At 44.7% G+C, this 7,391-nt stretch overlaps 1 protein-coding gene across 2 annotated transcripts in view; it reads left to right on the forward strand.

The window, feature by feature from the left end:
- CNTNAP2 (contactin associated protein 2) overlaps window positions 1-7,391 on the forward strand; it is a 1,139,689-nt gene that overhangs the window by 980,307 nt on the left and 151,991 nt on the right. The gene's annotated exons all lie outside the window — the stretch shown is intronic.

The raw sequence follows: 7,391 nt of genomic DNA on the forward strand, positions 1-7,391 counted from the left end.
ATGCCCACATTTTCCTTTTCATATTATTATCTATGGCGGGTTATTATCTATGGGTTCCTGGTAACTTGATTTTTTTACAGATCCTGATAATTTGATTTGGGTTCCTGATTACTTTATTTTGAACAGTTGATCCCTACCACTTTTAAAGAAGAGTAGTAAATAAATTAAGTAGCAATAGTAGTAATAGCACCAATAAGTATGACAACATTTTATTTATTAAGAACATTTATATGGCTACCTTTTTCCAATCGAGTTAGGACTGCGGGCAAGTTAACAATAAAATGGAGTACAAAAAAAAAAAACACAACCATATAGAATTAGATAAAGAATACTGAAATAATAAATAAAACAAATAACACAATAAAACTACTGCTTCAATAACATCCCCTTCCTTATGATCCAAACTGCCCCCAAATGCCCTAATCCTTACTAGGGCCAAATCAGGAGATCAGATTCTGCAAATATTTTTGCAGCCCTCGGAATGCAACTCCTTCTTTTACCTGTCTTTCTGGTTGGTACAGAAAAAACACCGAAATGTTCACTGTGGCATTTCAATTATTTGGGGGGGGGGGGAGAGTTACTTTTCTGCCTCAGCACAATCGCACAGCTGAGGGGAAATGTACAGAAAGCAACTTCCTCTGCTCTCAACTTATGTCCCCAAGGAGTCAAAGCAGATTGGCTACATGGATCCATAACATTTGCATCCTTCAAAGGACTTTTGCATTGGAAATCAAACATCATGAAAATTCAACTCAGTACTGTTCCTAACACTGCTGCTGGAGTGATCTTTCTTGTTCCCCATAAGGAACTGAAATTGAGAAATTGGCTGAGCCCAGAGTTAAAGAAATCTGTGATCACCCCAGGCCAACACTCCCCTCTACAATGCCCACACTGGCTGTCAATATCTTTCTCCAGATATGCGCTTTAAAGCATGTGCCTGCTGTAAAAGAGGTGGGGGTTTTTTGTACCCACTGCTCAGTAAAATATTGCAAGACTGGAAAGTCTAAGCTGATCCTTGGAGCTACAAATAATTTCCCCTCAAAGAGAATAGGATTGATTGGGTATGTGAAGAGTTTTTCTGAAAAGTTTCATGCCTCTTTCCTTAGTGCAGCTCCCATAATTCTGAAGAAATGGACCTGAGAATTGGACATGGTGATACCATCTTCCTCAAACATACCGTGAGATCATTTAGGATTTTTCTTTCCCTCCCCTTGAATTTTCACAGTTGGGGAGTCAATTTATTTTCTTCCATGAATTAACGATCCCCAACCTGTGGGCCTCGGACCACATGTGGTTCGTCGACTAATTGGAGGTGGGCCGCGAAGGACGCCTTCCCCCCCTTTACTTCATCCCCCCCCCCCGGCCCTTTACAACACACTTTGGGTGTCATTGTCTCCCATCACTCCCAGATGGGACTATCTCGTTGCAGAGAAACAAGCTCAGGGTTCCCATTGATTTGTCATTGTCATGAGTTAAAATTTCCATGAAAATAAAATGCTCCTTATGTTCATTGTTGTGGCGTGCCTGTATCTTATTTTGAAGGGATGTTTAAACATTACCATAACGATCAGAGAGCGTTAGGGCAGTGGTTGAGAGTAGAGGAGTAAACTACCCCACCCCCACCAGGCCTCAGTAAAATTGTCAAGCGTTGAGTGGACCCCGGTGATAAAAAGGTTGGGGACCACTGCCCTAAATGTCCATATCTGAGGCCCAATTTGAGCTTGAGACTCCAGCTTTGGAAATTCCTGGAGATTTGGGGTTGTTGACTGGAGCTGACCGATTTAGGGGTGGGGAAAGAGCTCAGTTGGGATGTGATGTCCATCCTCCAGAGCTGCTGTTTTCCCCCAGTGGAACTGAACTCTGTAGGCTGGAGATCAGCTGTGATTCCAGAAGCACTCCAGGGCCCGCTTGGAGATTGGCAACCCTACTTGAAGACCAGTCCAAATGGCCATCCTGAATGAACGAGCAGTAAATCCAATGGTAAATCTTAGAGATGATGGTCCCCCACCCCACCCCCTCAGTCTCCCACTGGGTACCTACCAGCAGCTGGTAACCTTACCTGCAGAAAACATCAAGAAGGTGAACTCCAATGGGGAATGAGTAAGTTAAGTAACTTCATTCATTCTTGTGCCTCTTTACCTTCTGGCACCCATCATATTTGCTTAAACACACTTTGGTCAGACAGAGGCCCATTATGCACGGGGGGATAGCGCACATTTGGGGTTGAATGGCAGCGACTAAAATCACTGATAACGCACGGAGCCGGCTGCAACCGGCCGCAGATTCTGTGCATGCCGCCGAAAAAGCCGCGTTAGCGAAACGCAGAAGAAAGCGCAGCTTCCGGGTGACCGGGGCGCAACCAGAACCGGCGCCGGGGTCGCCGCATGCATAATCGGTTACTCTGGGTTTTGCCGCCGTTGCGTCCCGTCCCATGCATAAGCGGTTTGCTTCGCTTCTTCCCCCTCCGCGTTTTCCACGTGACCCGAAATCGCCGTTTCGCCGGCCGTGCATCATGGGCCAGAGAGAGCATCATATTCCACATCCCTGAGAGGTTGTAGAGTAAAATGTATGACGGCTGAGGCACGCAATTCAGCAAATAATTGGGATGGAGCACATCTTCAGTCTGTAGTGCCTTTTATCCCCAGCCTAGATTCAAGGGTATGTAAACCTGTTGTTTGCAAGCACCCGCTGAAAATTAGAAGAATTCACAAACAGTGCAATCTTTCTCTCCTCTGCTGCTGTGGTATTTCCGGAAGCATTGTGGGATTCGCTGAACTGACATGATGAGCATCGGCAAATTACCTGTGTAAAGTGCTTTATTTAAAAAGGTATTTTATGCAGCTGTCCACACTCGATAGAAAATATATAGCCATTAGCATAAGTATGATCACCTATATTTTTCCTGTTCCATTGAGAGGAATGCAAACGAGCAGAATTGCTTGTTGCTTATTGCTTTTAAAACGTTTAATGGGGCTGTGTTATATCAAATGTGTGAAATGCCGTGGGTGACCTTGAGCCGGCCTCTTCTCTAAGATCCATTTTCCTTTACCGTTCTAACATCTCTCATCTCCGTAATGTAGTAAACAATGTGATAGGGAATGGCTTTTTCTGTCCCTAGAATTTCTGCACTGCCTGGGATTTGGCTGTGGGTCATGAAAAGGGGCCTTCTCGAAGGCTGGGACCTATGCAACATAGGCTGTCACACACACACACACACATCCCAGCTGCCTGGCCACTGATCAGCTGGCCAGAAGGGCAGAAGTAGTGCAAAAAGTGAAGGGGGGGGGGGGGTCCAGCAGCATCCCAACACACTGTTGTGTGCCCGGACACTGTTGTGTCCCCTTGTGCCCGGAAATGCTGGGCATGCGCTGGTGCATGAGCAAAACTCTAAGGTAAAACCCAGATTTTTACTCATATATCAGTGTGTCCCTGCTGACGCGCTGATGTCACTTCCATTGGACGCTAGAAATGATGTCACTGCATTGTTGACAATGTTGCCATATGGCTGACATGGGCCTGGGCTTCCCACACCACCACTAAGTCCTTCAGTCTTCCCACCAGTTACCACTCACTGTCTGTTCTGGTTCAGAGAGCCAGTTTGGTGTAGTGGTTAGGAGTGCGGACTTCGAATCTGGCATGCTGGGTTCAATTCTGCACTCCCCCACATGCAACCAGCTGGGTGACCTTGGGCTCGCCACGGCACTGATAAAACTGTTCTGACTGAGCAGTGATATCAGGGCTCTCTCAGCCTCACCCACCTCACAGGGTGTCTGTTTTGGGGAGAGGATAGGGAAGGCGACTGTAAGCCGCTTTGAGCCTCCTTCGGGTAGGGAAAAGCGGCATATAAGAACCAACTCTTCTTCTTCTTCCTCTTCTTCTTCTTCTTCAAGGTAAGCGAAATACATTTATTGCTTGATTCTGAGGGGGAACGGATTGAGAGCTGCTGCCCATTCTGCAGCCACCCTCTTTGTATCTCCTCCCTCTGTAGGCTCTCATGTATCACCAAGGTTTTTACCTGAGGCAAAGAATGGCTCCCCTAAATTGAACAGGGCCTCCCAGGAAAGAATATTTTCCCATTACTGTTTTGGAAGGAAAGGCATCAAAGGCATCAAAATGTGTTGTGTTCCTTCCTGAAAACTCAATGACCCCCAGTGAGAAGCAGGTATAGCCATCCTCTCAGCTAGACAGCAACCATTTACATACAACAGAGGGGGGGTCACTGAAAATGAAGCCACCCACTTTGCTAGGAGCCTGGGGTGGAAGGCTAGGAATTGTCCTTCATGTCTGCAGATTACTCATTGTGGGGTTGCCAGCTCTGGCCTTGGAAACATTTGAAAATTTTAGGGGAAACCTGAGGAGGGTGTGCTTTGGGAAGGGGAGAGATTTCTGTGGGGTATCATGCCATTGAGTCCACCTTCCAAAGTGGTCATTTTTTTCCGCTGAACTGATCTTTGTCACATGGAAGAAGAAGAAGAAGAAGAAGAAGAAGAAGAAGAAGAAGAAGAAGAAGAAGAAGAACAAGAAGAAGAAGAAGAAGAAGAAGAAGAAGAAGAGTTGGTTCTTATATGCCACTTTTCCCTACCCGAAGGAGGCTCAAAGCAGCTTACAGTTGCCTTCCCATTCCTCTCCCCACAACAGACACCCTGTGAGGTGGGTGAGGCTGAGAGAGCCCTGATATCACTACCCGGTCAGAACAGTTTTATCAGTGCCGTGGCGAGCCCAAGGTCACCCAGCTGGTTGCATGTGGGGGAGCACAGAATCGAACCCGGCATGCCAGATTAGAAGTCCGCACTCCTAACCACTACACCAAACTGGCTCTCTTACTGTGAAAAAATGGAGATTAGTTGTAACGGCAGGGAATTTCCAGCCACCACCTGGAGGTTGGCAACCCTTGGTGCACATCTGGCAGAACCTTTGCAATATGTGAAATATCTCCTAAAGTTTCCATCTGATGTCGGATAATCTTTTCTGGCATGCAGCAATAGTGAGTGATCATCACCTTCATTCTGGTCCCAGAATGTATTTAAGCAGAACATGTGGAATTACAAACCCCTGATAGTGCTCCACCACCTGTGAATGAACATAATCTCATTCCTTGCAGCTGTTTCAGAATTTATTGAATAACAAAATTAGAATCCCTTGAATTCAGCACAGCGTTAATTCATGCTTGGGGGGAGGGCTGGATTTCATAGTCCTAAGAGGCTCTTGGCAACACCTGCCAGGTAGAACTGGAATGAATAGCATTTTTCCAGGAGCCATGCTCTTTGACTTGTGTTGACAGCCTTGACTTCACTGCCTTGCATATACTGTGTCCTGAAATGCTGATAGCCTTTATATGCTTTTGTTGCCCAGCAGGATAAATGTTCTCCAGGGATTCCAAGTCCAGCAAAGTGTAGCTATTCTCCATTTTAATTTGGATAATACTGAACATGCCATTTTTTTTTACTATCAACTTCCAGTGGCAGCAATTTTTACTCAGCAGTACAGCAAATTTTTAGCAACTCAGTGGACTTGCAGAGTACTTATAGAGGAAATAGTGCCTTTAAACATGTGCAGAGTGCCATGATCAGTAGGGTTTTCATTAGCCTACATATGTAAAGAGACCCCCCAACCAATTGTAGGCCTTGCTTGCCAATACTCAGTTGATTGGTGGGTGGAAACTGGGGAGAGCAAGTAAAGGGGAGAGCAAGATCATCTTGGGGAGAATAATTAAAAAGTAAAATATGCCTAGAGCAAATTCTGACCATAGAGTTCCTGACAATTTCTAAAGCTACCTAAATGTGATAAAGGTAGCTCTAGCAATTGCCAGAAACTCTGTGGAATCTTATCATGCCAGTCTTACCATAGAGTTTCTGGTGTTTGCTAAAACTATTTTTGTCCCATCCGAATAGCTCAAGGAATCACCAGGGGGTATTATGCACATACCAATTTTCATCAAAGTCAGTTCACCAACCCTTTAAAATCAACCTTTTAAAAAACATTCCCATTTATACATGTGCTCTGATACTGCATTGGGTTTCTTTGCATCGGATTATGCATTTGAAAGAGTTACAACAGCAAATCCCCAAGTTGGAGGGGGACTTCCTCCATTGTACTAGACAATCATTGACAGTCACCTGACTGCCACTCGACACATACTGCTGGCAGGGCATCATGGGAATTGTAGTTCATGAACATGGATACCTCAAAAATACATTTCCATGGGGGCACGCAGCCTTTTGAATGCCAACACTACAACCTTTTCCCCTCAGAGGTATGCTGCTCCTTGTAAAGAGTGGATTGAAATGCCTCTGGGGAATGAATAAATTCATTTCTGTTGGTGTAATGTAATAGTAAGGTGGGAGAGTCTGCACCAAACAATGGCTACCTCAAGCTCCCATTGGTGGATGTGGGACTAGGAGCTGTCCATTCACCAATTGGTGTATGGTGGAACAGGGGAGGACACCAAAAACAAGTTAACATTTATGCAAGCAAAAACAGGAGTCTTTGGTACCAGAAGAGTCATAGTATATCTAGTTTTAAATACTGCATGGCAACCACACGGAAAAGACACACTCACCATTATGAGGGGTAAGTACTATGCACAATGAAAAATACTGGGGTGGGTCTTCCATGGTGAGAACAGTGCCACATGCAAAAACCAAAAGTAGGATGACTTTTTAAGCAAACTTTTTGCGAGGTTTCCTACTGTGCATAATACCCCTAGGATCTTTATAGTCAGCATTTCTAGTAAATATATGAAGCCTTACTTTTATTTTTATCTTTTCTCCTGAGACTCTGTGCCCTTCCATAACCCACCAGCCAGTTCTCCTGAATGCGCAGTGGTTCTCTTCTTACCTCTGAGCAATGGGGAAAACGTCTATGTGAGAGGGCGTTGCTATGGCTTCCTGACAAAGCTAAGCCCAAGCATCCTTCATGCAGCAAAACAAGCCAGACCATTAGGTATGAATTCTAAAAGCATTTTTAAGAGGTGACATCCATACCTGTTGCCCACCTGAAACAACCAATACATTCAAGCTTTTACAATGCTGAGGGAAACACCTGTTTGGGGTCGCATGCCATTTTGAAAAACAATCCTTCGATGTATCAAAAAAGTCAAACCCCTTATTTCAATAAACTGATTTTGAAAAATCTAATTATCTCAGCTATATGGACAAAGATAAATGGTTCCATTTGACCCACAAGTGTTTAGCATTATTAGAATAATCTGCTGTTCAGTGCACTGATACAGGGGAAAGTGCTCTCTTTCACATACACACCCGCCCCAGCCATGTTCATCGGAAAACCTTTTGCAAAGTATTAAATCAGGACAGTTTTTTTTTTATTCAAAGGTGTCCTGAATTTGTCGTGGAAACAATAAGTGCTCCTTTGAACTCTTGTCTTTTGCTGAA

The sequence above is a fragment of the Paroedura picta genome, chromosome 11 (genome assembly GCF_049243985.1).
Source record: "Paroedura picta isolate Pp20150507F chromosome 11, Ppicta_v3.0, whole genome shotgun sequence".
In the NCBI taxonomy this organism is placed as follows: domain Eukaryota; kingdom Metazoa; phylum Chordata; class Lepidosauria; order Squamata; family Gekkonidae; genus Paroedura; species Paroedura picta.